This window comes from Geotrypetes seraphini, chromosome 2, assembly GCF_902459505.1.
Source record: "Geotrypetes seraphini chromosome 2, aGeoSer1.1, whole genome shotgun sequence".
Lineage (NCBI taxonomy): Eukaryota > Metazoa > Chordata > Amphibia > Gymnophiona > Dermophiidae > Geotrypetes > Geotrypetes seraphini.
In genome coordinates, this window is record NC_047085.1 from 234,999,196 (window position 1) to 235,016,821 (window position 17,626).

A 17,626-nucleotide genomic window follows, 5' to 3' on the forward strand; every position below is an offset into this window, starting at 1 on the left:
AAAAAAAAGTAAATAAGAAAACAGATAAATGGGGCGGGGTGTGGGCAGGGCAGGCCCAGGGGGGCCCAGTGTACTTGTGTGCCTAGGGGCCCTCGAAGAATTAATCCTGGCCTGGGCACAAGTGTGGTGTGGGGGTGGAGCGGTGCCAGTGCCTCCACCATGATGGCATCCAAATCATCCCACCCCACTCCCCTTTACTCTGCCACAGCTCCCTCCCTCTCTCCATGTTGTTTCTCCAGCCCTCCCTCCATGATGTTTTTTCAGCCCCCTCCCCTCCCTCTCTCGCTCTATGCTGTTTCCTCCTCCCTCCTCTGATGCTTCTTCACCTCACAACCTCTCTAGCTCCTGGATTCCCCCACCTAGCTCATCCCTGGCCACTGTAATTCAATGCTTGGCAGTCAATAGCAGCAATGAAGTGAACCTGCTGCCACCAGCTTACCCCAGAAGCCACCTCCTTGCAGGTCCCGCCTACACGGGAACGGGCTTCTGGGGCAGGCCGGTGACAGCTGGTTCACCTCATTGCTGCTTCTGGCTGCCCAAATATTGAATTACAATGGCTGGGGAGGAGGTAGGTGGGGAAATCAGGAGAGTCGGCTAAATCCAGACTCCCCATTTAAAAAACAACAACTGTGCAGATACCTGGACATATGGTAACAGGTTCCCGGATTATTGGGCCCCCTGCAGCTGTGGATCCCAGGGCAGCTGCCCTCTTTACCCTTCCCTAATACCAGCTCTGCTTCAATAGGCACTTACAGAAAAAGGAGGACGGATTGAGGCATCCAGGTTTTGCTTCAACTGAAAGCAATGGAAGTAAGGAAGACAGACAGAGACATTTGGGTTTTACTTTCATTGAAAGCAATGGATGCAGAGATTCGAACACTTGATGATGTTATCTCAAATAAGAAAATGCTTGAGTTTTCACGACTGCAACAAACATTTAAAATTGCTAATTCTCAAAATTATAAGTGGTTGCAATTGAAGCAGGCCATTCAGAAGGGGTTCCCTGATTGGCAAAATCAAAAAAAATTATTATAGTTTGCAGATCCTTTCCTTCCAGATAGATTCGTTAGGACATCAAGCTGCCAGGTGGTATAAATTAATAGAGTTCTTGAATAAAAAAAACCCCAAAATGGTCTTTGTGACATTTGGAGCATCGAGATAAAGCAGTATATTTCTCCATCTCGATGGCCACGAATTTGGACTTGGAGATTGAAATGTACAGCGTCAGCATCTATGAGACAGGCATGTTTTGTTTTTTTTAATACATAGATCTTTTTGGACCCCTGTTAGGTTACATAAGTTAGATAATTCTAAATCTAATAGATGCTGGCACTGTCATTTAGACATTGGGACATTGGATCATCTGTTGTTCTACTGTGCTTTGATACTTAGCTTCTGGAGGTCAATATGGGGTAGAATTAATAACATTTTGGAATTATCAATTCCTCTAATGTATGAGGCAGTTATTTGTGATACAATATTACATGTTAAGCCCCTTATAGATCAATATAAATGTCGTCTTTTCCTTATAATGACTGAGATAGCCATTCAGATGATCACTCGAAACTGGAAAAATTGTGATTGTTTAAATTTTTTGTTCTGATGGGCAAGTCTTTGCTCTAGTTATAGATTTGAAAGAATAAATGCTGAGAATTTGGGGCAAGGTAATATTTCTAAATTGATATGGTGCTCATTGGCATCATATGTCACTTCATTATAATTGTTTGTTGACTGTGAGTCAGTTTTTTGTTTACTTTGGTACATATCCAGGGAAGGGTGGGAGGGGGTTATTTATGTCTTAAATTGTTTTTTGAATATTCACACTTGGGATGGGTGGGAAGATATCAATATTCAGAATAGGGTAAGATTTTTATGGCAATATATGTTTTTGTGTTTATTGAATAATTCTTGGATGGGTGGGTGGGTAGGGGAAAATGGTTGATTATGAACATGTGAAAGTTGAATGTGCTTTTGTCGTATCATTATATGTTGCATTTGTTATATTGCACTGTTGAAGTTTTGAAAATTAATAAAGAATTATATTTTTAAAAATGGAGTAAAAATAAACCAACTACTCCAATACACTCCAGTTATATATTCGCTGGGTACTGTGCCAACTATGATCTAACCCCTAAAGCCAGAAAGCTAACTAATGAACTTTATTGCTACATAGAAAGGGGAAAAGGCCTCAGAAACCACGGGGCAAATCTTCATAGCTCCCTTTCATAGCTCCAGTGCAAAGATTTGCCCCGTGGCTTCTGAGGCTTTTTCCCCTTTCTATGTAGCAATAAAGTTCATTAGTTAGTTTTCTGGCTTTAGGGGTTAGGTCATAGTTGGCACAGTACCCAGCGAATATATAACTGGGGTGTATAGGAATAGTGGTTAGAGTTACAGCCTCAGCACCCTGAGGTTGTGGGTTCAAACCCCACACTGCTCCATGTGACCCTGGGAAGTCACTTAATCCTCCCCCAGGTACATTCGATAGACTGTGAGCCCACTGGGAAAGATAGGGAAAATGCTTGAAGTACCTGTATGTAAACCACTTTGAGGGTGACAGTATTCAAGTCCCAATCCTTTTCCCTTCAAAATCAACAGTATTTAAGTCTGCATGGACCATTGAAGCTTATAGATCTAGAACCTTATTGCTTAGATTATATTTGTGCTCAAAGCATTCCTCCTGTTATTTGTTGGCTTATGTTATTTATAGCTCCATAAATCTCTCTTCTTTATTGATGGTGAGTATGATTAAAATAATTTATTCCCCCCCCCCTTCCTCAGTCATCATACTTTTGCTGAGGGTGACATCTCAAACCCATTTGCTTCCATCTACCACCCCCAGCCTCTAAACGCTTGACTACATATTTTCTGGATTTTTCTGTTATGATTCTTGTTCCTGCCAAGAAATTAAAGGAGGGGGATGAGAAGGAAGGATTGATGTTGTAGAGAAAATAAGAGAAGTGCTGCTACTTTATGCTATGCTTCCCTTATATACTTTAGAACTTATATGATGCTATATTTGTGTTTTATATCTCCATGTTCTTTCTGCTACTGTTCTCTCCATTTCTCTACTGAGGTTTTGTTATTAGTGTCTATGGCTCTGTGAAGAATTTTCTATTTAACATTATTACTTTGTAGTTATTCAGTGTCTTATTGACAGAAGCAGTGCTGGGTTACCATGGCAATCTGTTCTCGCAACGCTGGCTGGTTGTGGTAAACTGCCGGATAAAATACTACATGATTTTTGAGAGCAAGCTTTTTTTTTTTTTTTTTTAGTTTCTCTCTGTTTTATCAATGCATAGAAGGACCCACTGGTGCATGGTATCCTTGGTAACTCAAGCCGAGCTACATTCACAGTATATAATTTTAGTGCAGCTGATGCTATGGCTGATGTCAAACGTCATAGAAATAAAGCAGGCAGGGAATATTTGGTATAGGAATTTATACCGCAACGTCCATAGGTTGTAAATAGCACCAGTTTTCAAAGTGAAAGCATGCACTTCCAATTTGAAAACCAATGAAGGATGAAGTGCTCACAGATATTGGCTCCTTCTTTTTTGTTGGTAATTTTTCCAACCAAGTCAATGTGCATGCCTTTACAAGTACATAGTGGACTAAATTCTGTATAAAAAAGAACATGCCTAAAGTAGTTGTGGTTTATAGAGTACGCATAGTGGCTGGCCTCATGACTAAAATTTAGATGCAAGTGTTTATTCCAACTAAAACCTGGTGTAAATGTCTATGCCTGAATTCTGCATGGATCAGGTATATTTAATAGCAGTGTGCCTCGATTTTAGGAACACCCATAATACGCTTATGCCCCTCCCATAGCCATTCTGCTTTTGAGATCCACACTTTAGAATTCACAAGTGCTACTTCATAGAATATGCTTAGAAAGCTATGCACATAAATTCTAATTAATGCTGATAATTGCTAGTTAGTGGCCAATTATCGGTTCCAATTGGCTTGTTAAACAAATAAGTGCACAATTTGGCCATAAGAACATAAGTGCCTCTGCTGGGTCAGACCAGAGGTCCATCGTGCCCAACAGGTCCAGGACCTGTGTAGTAGTCCTCTTTCTATACCCCTCTATCTCCTTTTCCTCCCTTCTTGAACCCTATACCTTACTCTGTCCTATCACGCCCTCTGGAAGAGCATTCCAGGTGTCCACCACCCGTTGGGTGAAGAAAAACTTCCTAGCATTTGCGCGCTCAACTTTTGTCAACATATATAGAATCCAGGAATGTATGCAGTGGCGTAGTAAGGGGCGGTCTGCCCCGGATGCCATTTTGTGGAGGTGCCATTACCCTCCTCCTCTCCTCGCCCCTCCCCCTCCTCCTCCTCTCACTCCTCCCCTTGCCATGCAAGCGTCCACCCTTCCCTTCCCCCTTACTTATAGCTGTTCATCGCCACAAGCAACAACTTCAAGGTGCTCCTCGCAGCCACATCATCTCTTCCCCTGACATCACTTCCGGGTGCCACGCATCAGAGGGAGAGCTGATGTGGTCACGAGGAGCACGTTGAAGTTCTTGTTGCTCACGACAGTGTACAACTAGAGGTACGGGGGAAGGGAAGGGAAAGGGGGCGCATGAGTGGCAGGGGGGATCAGAGAAGGAGAAGAGGGCAGAGACGAGGGTGGGGAGAGTTGCCACTGCCCCAGGTGCCTTTCACGCTCTCTATGCCACTGGGTGTATGTGTACATCACCACTCAATGTGTCTAAAAGTTTGCAAAGAAAGAAAACAAGTGGGGAGCGGGAAAGAACACATCAACCTTGGAACCTAACAGACTTTATTCATATAAACTTGAAACACAATTAAATGCATGGATATAGAGTCCTTTGCCTTTGGTGATCCGACACCGTATGTGTTTCAGCCTTCACCTGGAAGCCTGCCTCAGGGACATGGAAGTTGGTTGAAATATGTAGGAGATGGCAATTCTTGGCCTACCCACTAGATAGAAACATAGAAACATAGAACATAGAAAGATGACGGCAGAAAAGGGCTATAGCCCATCAAGTCTGCCCACTCTACTGACCCACCCCATTAAGTCTGTGTGCTAATGGCCCAATTCCTTAACTCAACCTTCGTAGGGATCCCACGTAGATGTCCCATTTATTCTTAAAGTCAAGCACGCTGGTGGCCTTGGCCACCTGTACTGGAAGCTTGTTCCAGTGATCTACCTCTCTTTCTGTGAAGAAATACTTCCTGATGTCACCATTAAATTTCCCTCCTCTGAGTTTGAGCGGCTGCCCTCTTGTGGCCGAGGGTCCTTAGAGAAAGAAGATGTCATCTTCCACCTCGACACGTCCTGTGATGTATTTAAATGTCTCAATCATGTCCCCCTCTCCCTACGCTCTTCGAGAGTGTAGAGCTGCAATTTGTTCAGTCTCTCTTCGTACGAGAGACACTTGAGCCCTGAGATTATCCTAGTGGCCATCCACTGAACTGACTCGACTCTAAGCATGTCTTTACGGTAATGTGGCCTCCAGAATTGCACACAGTATTCCAGATGAGGTCTCACCATGGTTCTGTACAGTGGCATTATGACGTCAGGTTTCCGGCTGATTAAACTTCTATTGATACATCCCATCATTTGCCTTGCCTTGGATGAGGCCTTCTCTACTTGTTTGGCAGCCTTCATGTATGCACTGATGATTACTCCCAAATCTCGTTCTACTGAAGTCCTAGCTAATGTTTCTCCATTTAAGGTGTAAGTTCTGCATGGATTTCCGCTACCGAAGTGCATGACCTTACATTTCTTAGCGTTGAAGCCCAGCTGCCATGTCGAGGACCAGCTTTCCAACATAAGCAGGTCCAGTGTCATATTATCCTGCAAATTGCTTTCACTTACTATATTACATAGATGGTGCTATTGTGCTGGGAATAGACTCCAAACTTATGCGTACCTTACAAAGGAGTAAAACTTAGGACTCTGGAGAAACAAAAAGCGTAAAATCAATTGTTAAAGCGCTGATCGTGAAAGGATTCTATGTGGGGATTCTATGTGGGATTCTATGTGGGGGTTGTTTGGTTTTTTTTGGAGGGGGGTGCATACACCGTACACAACTAAAATACTGGTTTAACTGTAGAAATCACGTACAAAAAAAATTGTCCTCCTTATATCATTTTCCCAAGAAAAGATGTCTATAAACTGAAACTGAAGAATAAAAGGAACTTGTTCTCAAATTTTAAGTATCTGCCTTGAACCGCAAGGTAATGGAGGAATAGAAATCCCTAATGTACTGTAATATTATTTTACTGTATTTGGAAGGTTAATATTCAAAACGATTTAAGCAGCGAGAAATGGCTCCTGGCCAATTAAATCACGTGTTCTGGGCTAACTAGTCATTTTCAACGGTATTTAACCAGTTTAATTAGTGCCGCTGAAATGTCTGGTTATCGCCTAAACTAAAATCAGCTACTTGTGGACATTCTGGGGGGCAGAGTCAGCCCTTGGCTGGTTAAGTGCTCATATTCAGCACCTAACCTGACAGGCTAACCCATAAATAGGACAGCATAAAAGTCAGTCCTGTCTTTGTGGTGCCCCATAGCCGGTTAAGTGCTGAATGCTGAATATCACATTTAACTGGCTATGTTTTCGTTGGCTCCACAAAGCTGGAAATTCAATGCCATAGCCCAGAAATTGCCCAGCATTCAATTTTCAGGCATAACACTGGAGGCAGTCCTATAGTTTTTTAGTCAATCAACAAAATCCTGGCCTATATTGCATATGCCTAGGTTTTGTGATAGGCACCGTCAGCTGTGATTCTTTAAAAGGCACCTAAGCATGATTGACACATTACTGGCACCATTTATGTAAGCATCTGCCAATTTAGGCACTGTTTAGAGAATCTGGCCCAAAGTGTGTAGACATTGCTCAGTCTGTACTATAACATACCATACCATACCATCCTATACATTTTTCTTTTATACCTAACATGACCATGTATTTTTTCCCACAAAATGGGACCAGATCCTGTCGGATCCAAGAGCCCACTCACTCCCAGAAACCCCCCCCCCCTTAACTTGTAAAATATAGACAGCAGATATAAATTCTCAAAACTGACACATTTTGATCACTAAATTGAAAATAAAATCATTTTTCCTACCTTGGTTGTCTGGTGATTTCATGAGTCTCTGGTTTCACTTCCTTCTGACTGTGCATCCAATATTTCTTTCTTTCTTTCATTTCTTTCTCTTTCTTTATTTCTGTCTTTCTTTCTTTCTCTCTCCCTGCCCATCTTCTTTCTGTCATTCTGGCTCCTGGCTCCCTCCTTTCTATCTTTCTTTCTTTCTCCCCCCCCCCCGTCTTTCATTTTCTCGCCACCACCCCCTAGGCCACCACCCCTAAGCTGCCGCCGCCTCCTATGTGTCCAAGCCACAACCGCACTAACATCATCTTCATGCAGCGACTGCACATGCCTGGGAAGGAGTGTAGGGAGAGGGGGTATTCTGTTTTGGGAATAGGAGGGGGCCTTTGGGGGGAGAGTAGTATTGGGGGTTTCTGAAATTTGGTAAAATTGCTCTTGAGTTGCTTGTAATGTTCATATATGGGGGGGGGAAGGTGATTATTCCATGTATGGTTTTGCTGTATAGTATTAGTTGTTTATGAGCATGTTCTAAATAAAGAATTGCAAAAAAAAAAAAAAAAAAGAATTTATGTCAGGGGTGGGGTGGAAAGGCTTGTGCTAGGGGCTAGGGGGACCAGCGAAGGAAGTGGAAATAGTGGGACCGTTGGGAAACAGCGATCACAATATGATCAAGTTCAAAGTTGAAGTAGGAATACCAAAGGGAAAAAGAACCATAGCGACAACTTTTAACTTCAAGAAAGGAGACTACAAAGCGATGAGAGTAATGGTAAGGACGAAACTTAGGAACACCTCAAAGAAATGGCAGACTGTAGAACAAGCCTGGTCTTTATTCAAGGACACGGTGATCGAGGCGCAAAATCTGCATATCCCAAGATTCAGAAAAGGGTGCAAAAAGAATCGAACAAAAGACCCGGCGTGGATAACCAAAGAAATGAAGAAAGCGATAGGTGATAAGAAGAATTCATTCAGGAAATGGAAAAGAGGCAAAACTGAGAACTGGAAAGAGTACAGGAAGTATCAAAAAGAATGTCACCGTGTGGTCAGAAAAGCCAAAAAGGAATATGAAGAAAGGCTAGCCAAGGAAGCACAAAATTTCAAACCGTTCTTCAGATATGTTAAAGGGAAGCAGCCAGCTAGGGAGGAAGTGGGACCGCTGGATGACGGAGGCAGGAAGGGAGTGGTGAAGGAAGAGAGAGAAGTGGCGGAAAGACTAAACATGTTCTTTTCATCTGTATTTACAAAAGAGGACACATCCAACATACCAGAACTTGAGCAAATCGTCAAAGGAGACCAAACAAATAAATTAACATCCATGGAAGTAAGCCTTGAAGATGTACGTAGGCAGTTAGAAAAAGAAAAACCGACAAATCGCCGGGCCCGGATGGAATCCATCCTAGGGTACTGAAAGAACTAAAGTAGGAAATAGTGGAACTGCTACAGCAAGTTTGCAATCTATCCCTGAAAACAGGAGTGATCTCGGAGGATTGGAAGATAGCCAATGTTACGCCCATCTTTAAAAAGGGAACAAGAGGTGACCCGGGGAATTACAGACTGGTGAGTCTGACCTCAGTTCCGGAGAAAATGGCAGAAGCGCTGATAAAAGACATCGATGAGCATTTTGAAAGAAATAAACTTCTAATCACAAGCCAACATGGCTTCTGCAAGGGGAGATCGTGCCTAACAAACTTACTACACTTCTTTGAAGGAATTAACAATCAGATGGACAAAGGGGACCCCATAGACATCGTATATTTAGATATCCAAAAAGCCTTTGACAAGGTACCGCATGAACACCTACTTCGGAAATTAAAGGACCATGGGGTGGAAGGAGACATACATAGATGGATCAGGAATTGGTAGGCGGGTAGGAAGCAGAGGGTAGGAGTGAAGGGCCACTACTCGGACTGGAGGAGGGTAACGAATGGTGTCCCGCAGGGATCGGTGCTCGGACCGCTGCTATTCAATATATTTATCAATGACATAGAAACAGAGACGAAGTGCAAAATAATAAAATTTGCAGACGACACCAAACTATTTAGTGGTGCTCGAACTAAAGAGGACTGCAAAGAATTACAAAGGGACCTGAACAAGCTAGGGGAGTGGGTGACGAGATGGCAGATGAAGTTCAATGTAGAGAAATGTAAAGTATTGCATGTCGGAAGCAAAAACCTGAGGTACAGCTATACGATGGGAGGGATATTATTGAGTGAGAGTACCCAGGAAAGGGACTTGGGGGTAATAGTGGATAAGACAATGAATCCGTCGGCACAGTGCGCAGCGGCCACTAAGAGAGCGAATAGAATGCTAGGTATAATCAAGAAGGGTATTACAACCAGAACGAAAGAAGTTATCCTGCCGTTATATCGGGCGATGGTGCGTCCACATCTGGAGTACTGCGTCCAATATTGGTCGCCGTACCTTAAGAAGGATATGGCGATATTTGAAAGGGTTCAGAGGAGAGAGACACGTTTGATAAAGGGTATGGAAAACCTTTCATACACTGAGAGACTGGAGAAACTGGGGCTTTTTTCCCTGGAGAAGAGGAGAATTAGAGGGGATATGATAGAGACTTACAAGATCATGAAGGGCATAGAGAAAGTGGAGAGGGACAGATTCTTCAAACTTTCGAAAAATACAAGAACGAGAAGGCATTCGGATAAGCTGAAAGGGGACAGATTCAAAACATTGCTAGGAAGTTTTTCTTCACCCAACGGGTGGTGGACACCTGGAATGCGCTTCCAGAGGGCATGATAGGACAGAGTACGGTATTAGGGTTCAAGAAGGGATTGGACAATTTTCTGAAGGAAAAGGGGATAGAGGGGTACAGATAGAGGACTACTACACAGGTCCTGGACCTGTTGGGCCACCGTGTGAGTGGACTGCTGGACACGAAGGACCTCTGGTCTGACCCAGCAGAGGCATTTCTTATGTTCTTAAGCCATCCACGCAATGTGCGGTGGCGGCGAAAAGAGTGAACAAAATGCTAGGAATGATAAAGAAGGGGATCACAAACAGATCAGAGAAGGTTATCATGCCGCTATACCGGGCCATGGTGCACCCTCACCTAGAGTACTGCGTCCAGCACTGGGCGCTGTACATGAAGGACACAGTACTACTCGAAAGGGTCCAGAGAAGAGCAACTAAGATGGTTAAGGGGCTGGAGGAGTTGCCATACAGTGAAAGATTAGAGAAACTGGGCCTTTTCTCCCTCTAACAGAGGAGATTGAGAGGGGACATGATCGAAACATTCAAGGTACTGAAGGGAATAGACTCAGTTGATAAGGACAGGTTGTTCACCCTCTCCAAGGTAGGGAGAACGAGTGGGCACTCTCTAAAATTGAAAGGGGATAGATTCCGTACGAACGTAAGGAAGTTCTTCTTCACCCAGAGAGTGGTAGAAAACTGGAAAACACCCTCCAGGGATTCAAGACTAAGTTAGACAAGTTCCTGCTGAACAAGAGCGTACGCAGGTAGGGCTAGTCTCAGTTAGGGTGCTGGTCTTTGACCAGAGGGCCGCCACGTGAGCGGACTGCTGGGCATGATGGACCACTGGTCTGACCCAGCAGCAGCAATTCTTATGTTCTTATGTTAAGTAGTCATCGTTATTTGCCCATGCAACACGTTATGTATAGGAAAGAGGATGTTCAAAACCCGTATTATTGAACATAGGAGCTGTATCAGCCATTATTGTACACTTAGCACCATTAGTAGAACATTGGTATGCAGCCAGTCACTCTTTGTGATTGAATGTCAAGCAACCAGATGGAGAGGAGGTAATATAGACACCACACTAATTGACAGAAGAGCAAAAGTTCATCTATCAATTAAATACAATCCATCCAAATGGGCTAAATTTAGGTTACAGATTACAGTGTGGGGGGGGGGGGGTTAATGAGTACTTTATGTTCATCTGGGTCTCTTCATGCCAATTAATGTAAAGATTTGTATGGACGATTTTGTTTCTGCTATTTTTGTTTAATATGCTACATAGGATGATTCATATGCCCTCCATTTCATCCATGTCTATGATGAGTTTTATTAGCCCACAGAAAGCTGGTTCAGTAATACATAAACACTGAGCTGTCAACATAAAAGGATTTTGGCAAAAGGAAAAAAAGCAAAGAAGCTATTGCTCGGCTTTCTGAAGTAGTGATTGTGAAACACGGCTTGTGTCGAAGCCGGGATTCATCCATCTATTACTACCATCAGTTACGCAAATAAATGTTTGAAACTCGTACATTAACAGAGAAATCTTTTTGACCCTGAGCAAAGCTGCTTGAAGCCTATGTGCTATGATTAGACAATGATATGCACCACTGGTAAAAACTATCATATGGCATCCTGTGAATCTCTATCTATGAGCACATAAAAATTATAATTTAAAGTGACTTTTGAAATTTCTTATACAACTGGGTAATTGTTTAGCTTAGGTATTTTTTGTTGTGAATATTCAGTCCTTTGTCCCAGCCTATTTATTGGTTTGGAGTAAATTCCCCTTTTTGTTTTTGGAATAACAAGTTGTACTGAATTGGTTTAGTACAGTGTTTTTCAACCTTTTTTGGGCAAAGGCACACTTGTTTCATGAAAAAAATCACGAGGCACACCACCATTAGAAAATGTTACAAAATTTAACTCTGTGCCTATATTGACTATATATAAAGTAATTCTCTTGAATAGGAATCAAATAAACACAAAGAAAGTATTTTATAATTACTTTATTATGAAATATTAAGTAAACAGAATAGTGAAAAATTATAAAATACTTTATTCAGTGCGAAACCTGGGCCTGTTTGGCTGAACACAAAGCTGATATTCTGGCTGGAATCGAAGAAAGACACACACGTAGCTCTTCGTCAACAGCTCTCAGTCTCTCTCTGTATTTGGTTTTTATAGCATACAAAAATAGACAAATATACCCTCCATCCTTTTTATTAAACCACAATAGCAGTTTTTAGCGCAGGGAGCTGCGCTGAATGCCCAGCGCTGCTCTTGACGCTCATAGGCTCCCTGCGCTAAAAACCACTATTGCGGTTTAGTAAAAGGTGACCATATTGTAAAATATAGACAGCAGATATAAATTCAGAACTGTGCATAGTAAGTGAAGGGAAGTTTTCATCTCTGGGAATTTACTCAGTTAACTATTAAGTTATTTGGGCAAATTCCTTTGAAAACTGTGGTAATACTGCCTCCACTTTGCTAAATTTAAAATAAAATAATTTTTCCTACCTTGTCTGGTGATTTCTGGTTGCACTTTCTTCTTCTGACTGTGCATCCAATCTTTCTTCCCTTCTATCAGCCTGTATGCTTTCTCTCCTCCACACCTCATTCCCTCCCCCAACTTTTTCTTCCTCTCTCCCTGACCTTTCTTTCTTTTTTTCTGTTTCTCTTCTTTCCTTCTGTTTCCCTGCCTGCCCCCTTTCTTTCTTTCTCCCTGCCGTTCCCCAAGCCACTGCCATCGGGGAACAGGACCCACCAATGGATAACAGGCCCCAAAGCCGACGCTGACGCATGCTCTCCCTGACGTCAATTCTGCAATCGGAGAGGAAGTTCCGCCCAGCCAGGCAGCGATTGGCTGGCCCGAACTTCCTCTCCGACTGCAGAATTGACGTCGGGGAGAAGAAGACTTATCGGCTCGATAGATTAGATCGCCAAGACAAAGTGAGTCCTGGGTGATCGACTCACTTTGCCTTGGCGAGCTACTGGCGCCTCTGCCTCAGGCCCCCTGTCGGCTCTGGGCCCCTGAATGCAGGACTGATAGTACTGCCCTGATGGCGGCCCTGCGGCACACCAGGCAACATCTCGCGGCACACTAGTGTGCCGCGGAACAGCGGTTGAAAAACACTGGTTTAGTAAATTCCTCTCATTGCGATCTTAGAAACATAGAAACATAGAAACATGACGGCAGATAAGGGCCACAGCCCATCAAGTCTGCCCACACCATTTACCCACCCTCTTAAGTCTACTGACCCCTATAGTACAATAATTGTACTGTCATTCTACTGACCCGCCAATTCAAGTCCTAGTGACCCTATCCCTTGGCATGACTTCGTAGGGATCCCACATAGGTATCCCATTTGTTCTTGAAGTCTGGGATGCTGCGTGCCTCGACCACCTGTACTGGAAGCTTGTTCCAATGCTCAATCACTCTCTCCGTGAAGAAGTACTTCCTGGCGTCTCCACGAAACTTCCCTCCCTTGAGTTTGAGCGGATGTCCTCTTGTGGTCGAGGGTCCCTTGAGAAGAAAGATATCCTCTTCCACCTCGACCCGTCCCGTGATGTACTTAAAAGTCTCAATCATGTCTCCCCTCTCCCTACGCTCTTCGAGAGGATCGTATCTAATTTATATTTAACTAGTGTTTCCATGAGTTTACACACTATTGAGGTGAGGCTTACCGGTCTATAGTTCGCAGCCTCAGCCTTGCAACCCTTTTTATGTAGAGGAACGACATTGGCTGTTTTCCAGTCCAACGGAACTATCCCCGTACTTAGTGAGAGATTGAATAGCATTGTCAACGGTTCCGCCAGAACATCTCTCAATTCTCTGAGCACTCTTGGGTGTAAATTGTCCGGACCCATGGCCTTGTTTACCTTTAGCTTTGCCAGTTCGTTGTAGACGTCCCCAGGTGTGAATTCAAAATTCTGAAACGGGTCATCCATGTCTTGTTTTATTATCAACTGTGGTCCGTGTCCTGGTGCTTCGCGGGTGAAGACTGAGCAGAAATATTCATTTAGTAGTTCTGCTTTTTCTGAATCTGCCATTGCGTAGTTTCCGTCCGATTGTCTAAGGCGTACTATACCGTCTGTGTTCCTTTTCCTGTCACTGATATACCTAAAGAAGGATTTGTCCCCTTTTTTAATGTTTTTTGCCAGAGTTTCTTCCACTCGAAGTTTGGCCTCCCTAACTGCTCTTTTGACCGCCGCAGATCTGGTCTTATATTCTACTTTAGTTTCTTTTCTCTGCGTACGTTTGTAGGAAAGAAATGCTTTTTTCTTCTCCTTAATGAGGTGCGAGATCTCTTCAGTGAACCATTGGGGTTTGTTGTTTCTTTGTCTTTTATCTACTGATTTTATGTAGCGATTAGTTGCTTCGTGTATAGATGATTTCAGGTACGACCACATAGTTTCCACATTGCCGGTCTCTGCTTGGTCCTGCAGCGTCTGATGAACGAAATCTCCCATGCGTGCGAAGTCGGTGTCCCGGAATTTGAGCACCTTTGTTTTTGTAATTGATTTAGGGGATCCTTTCCCAAGGTTGAACCATACCATGTTATGGTCGCTGGAGGCTAGCGTATCTCCTACCGCGACCTCTGAGACGCTTTCCCCGTTGGTGAGTACCAGGTCTAGGATCGCCTGGGCCCTAGTGGGCTCCGTTACCATTTGTCTGAGATGTACTCCTTTTATGGAGGTCAAAAGCCTCCTGCTGCTGCTGGTTGTTGCTGAAAATGTGTTCCAGTCTGCATCCGGCATGTTGAAGTCTCCTAGCAGTACAGTGTCGCCCCGTAGAGTTATATTCTCTATGTCTTCAATTAATTCTGCGTCCATTGAAGACATAGAGAATATAACTCTACGGGGCGACACTGTACTGCTAGGAGACTTCAACATGCCGGATGCAGACTGGAACACATTTTCAGCAACAACCAGCAGCAGCAGGAGGCTTTTGACCTCCATAAAAGGAGTACATCTCAGACAAATGGTATATGGTATATGAGGTATATTTGGAAGGTGAGACTTCCTCCTCTTGGAAATCCAACTGTGGGGTGCCACAAGGCTCTCCGCTGTCGCCAATCTTCTCAGAAAAGTTTTTGCCTTTCATCAGCTGACGATATTTTAATTTTATTAGAAGTTGATCCTGATCTTAACAACCTGGTTCCTAGTATAGACTGCTGCATTTCTAAACTTCAACTGTGGGCTTTGTCTGTTCAAATGAAACTGAACGCTGCCAAAACCAAATTGCTTTGGATTGGGCCCTTCCTCTGTTACATTGAAAACAGGTATCGCATTACATATAGATTTTTCATATAGAGTCCTGGGTGTCATCTTGGACTCATCACTTACATTTCATGAACAGAAATTCCTTGACAAAAAAGTGTTTTTTTTAGTCTGTGCATGTTGAGGAAGGTCAGATCACTATTCCATCAAGAACATTTCTCAGTATTGGTACAATCCACTGTGCTTTCTTATCTAGATTATTGTAACTCAGTTTATCTGGGCATTAAGAAGAGCAGTCTAAAACTACTTCATTTAATACAGAATACAGCAGCTAAGCTCTTTTTTGGGAAACAAAAGTATGATCATGTTTCCCCTTTGTTGAGAAAGCTTCACTGGCTCCCAGTTCGCTTTAGGATCCAGTTTAAATGCGCATGCATAATCTTCAAGTTTCTCTATGGAATATTTGATCTTTTTGTCCCCTTATGTTGGAATACCCTTAGACTTTGCCATTTGAGAAACACACAAAGATATAAATTAGCCTTCCCTTCCTTTAAGGGAATTAAATCTGCTGGGAAGTTCAGTCGATCTTTTGTTTTCAAGTTTGTAGAGATCTGGAATGAACTTCCTGACTCCATTAGGCTTTTAGGCCAACTGCAATTAGTTCGTAAATTCCTGAAAACTTTGTTATTCTCGCAATTTTTAAATGGGTTAACTACAGTCTCAACAAAATAATAATATTATAGTTATTTTTCTTATGCTTTTCTTATGTACTTTAGTTTTTAATTAGTTCTACCTTCTCCTATGTTTTCTGCTGTGTACTCTAGTCTTAATTATATGTGAACCGAGTCGAGCTCCTTGGGAGACGACCCGGTATATAAACCAAAGATTATATTAGATTACCACTCCAGTCTTCAGTACATTTAGTAGTAACTTATTATCCCTCATCTGACCACTAATTTCTGCTGTACACTTCGCCATCCTCCCAGCTAAATCCTCCTCTGAAACAACAGGGGCAGTAAAAACCTGAACAGCATCCGCTTACATTCTAGAACTGGTATTCAATGTACCAAAAACCATTTCCAAAGATGACATAGATGTAAAACATTAGAGCTGAAAGGGCAGACCCCTGCAGAATCCCCATCATAAGTGAACATACCGAAGATGCCTCATCCTTCACACACACACCTGCATTTTCCTTCCACTCAAATAAGACATAAACCACTCATACACTGTTCCTTAGACCCCCAGATAAAACAATTTAGCTAACAATAGTGTCAATAATAGTATCAAAAGCTGAGGAAATGTCTAAAGATACAAGACAATATGCTTTCTTCTCATCTATCCTTCTACGACTCTCATCCATAGTTGATACTAACAATGTTTCCACACTGTGCCCACAATTAGGATTACCAGATTTTAAGAACATAAGAAGTTGCCTCCACTGGGTCAGACCAGAGGTCCATCTCGCCCAGCGGTCAGCTCCCGCGGCGGCCCATCAGGTCTGCGACCTGTGAAGTGGTTTCTGACCACTTCCATAACCTACCTCAAGTTCTATCTGTACCCCTCTATCCCCTTATCCTCCAGGAACCTATCCAAACCCTCCTTGAACCCCTGTACAGAGTTCTGGCCTATCACATCCTCCGGAAGCGCGTTCCATGTGTCCACCACCCTCTGGGTAAAAAAGAATTTCCTAGCATTTGTTCTAAACCTGCCCCCTTTCAATTTCTCCGAGTGACCCCTAATGCTTGAAGCTCCCCACAGTTTGAAGAATCTGTCCTTATTCACTTTCTCTATGCCCTTTAGGATTTTGAAGGTTTCTATCATGTCCCCTCTAAGTCTCCTCTTCTCCAGGGAGAACAGCCCCAGCATTTTTAAACCTGTCAGCATATGAAAAATTTTCCATACCCTTTATCAGTTTAGTCGCCCTCCTCTGCACTCCCGTTTTCCGTTTGAAAAATCTAGACCCCCCTAGACCCAACCCCCAGGACCACCTGGTTCTACCCATCCCCGCTCTGCTATGCCCCAGCTCCAGCTGCCTGCTCTTGGGTAGGAGCGCACCCGCGAGATGTGATGCGATGACAAAGTGTCGGGTTTTGAAAAGCCATCCGGACCCCCGGACGCGTCCAGGGAAATCCAGACATCTGGTAACTCTACCCACAACTAAACCCATATTGAAATGGATCCTTTCCGTGAGCCTGATCAACAAACTCCTCCAAGTGTTGCAAAACCACCTTCTCAAGCACTTTATCCAGCACTGGAAGTATTAATATTGGTCTATAATTATAAGGTTCCTCTGGATCCAATGAAACACATTTCAACAAAGGTTCAGTTGCTAATTTCAAAACAGTAGGAAAAATCCCTAAATACAGGGACAGATTCTCAATAGAACCTAATGATGGAGCAACGTGTTCAGTATTTCTACATATAGCATCCCATGCATTATATCTATGCATATACTGCGTAAATATCTTATGTAGAATTATTACGCACAGACTACATTTAATCCCAGAATGTGAGCATTGTACTTTTTTATTTCACAGCCTTTCAGGTAGAAGAGAGGCTCTTAGGGGGAAATTCTATAAGTGGTGCCTACAATGATAAAAGTCAAT

The 17,626-nt window shown here is 43.0% G+C and overlaps 1 long non-coding RNA gene across 2 annotated transcripts in view; it reads right to left on the reverse strand.

Annotated features, from left to right (window-relative positions):
• LOC117355999 overlaps positions 1-17,626 on the reverse strand; it is a 215,905-nt gene that overhangs the window by 31,723 nt on the left and 166,556 nt on the right. The gene's annotated exons all lie outside the window — the stretch shown is intronic.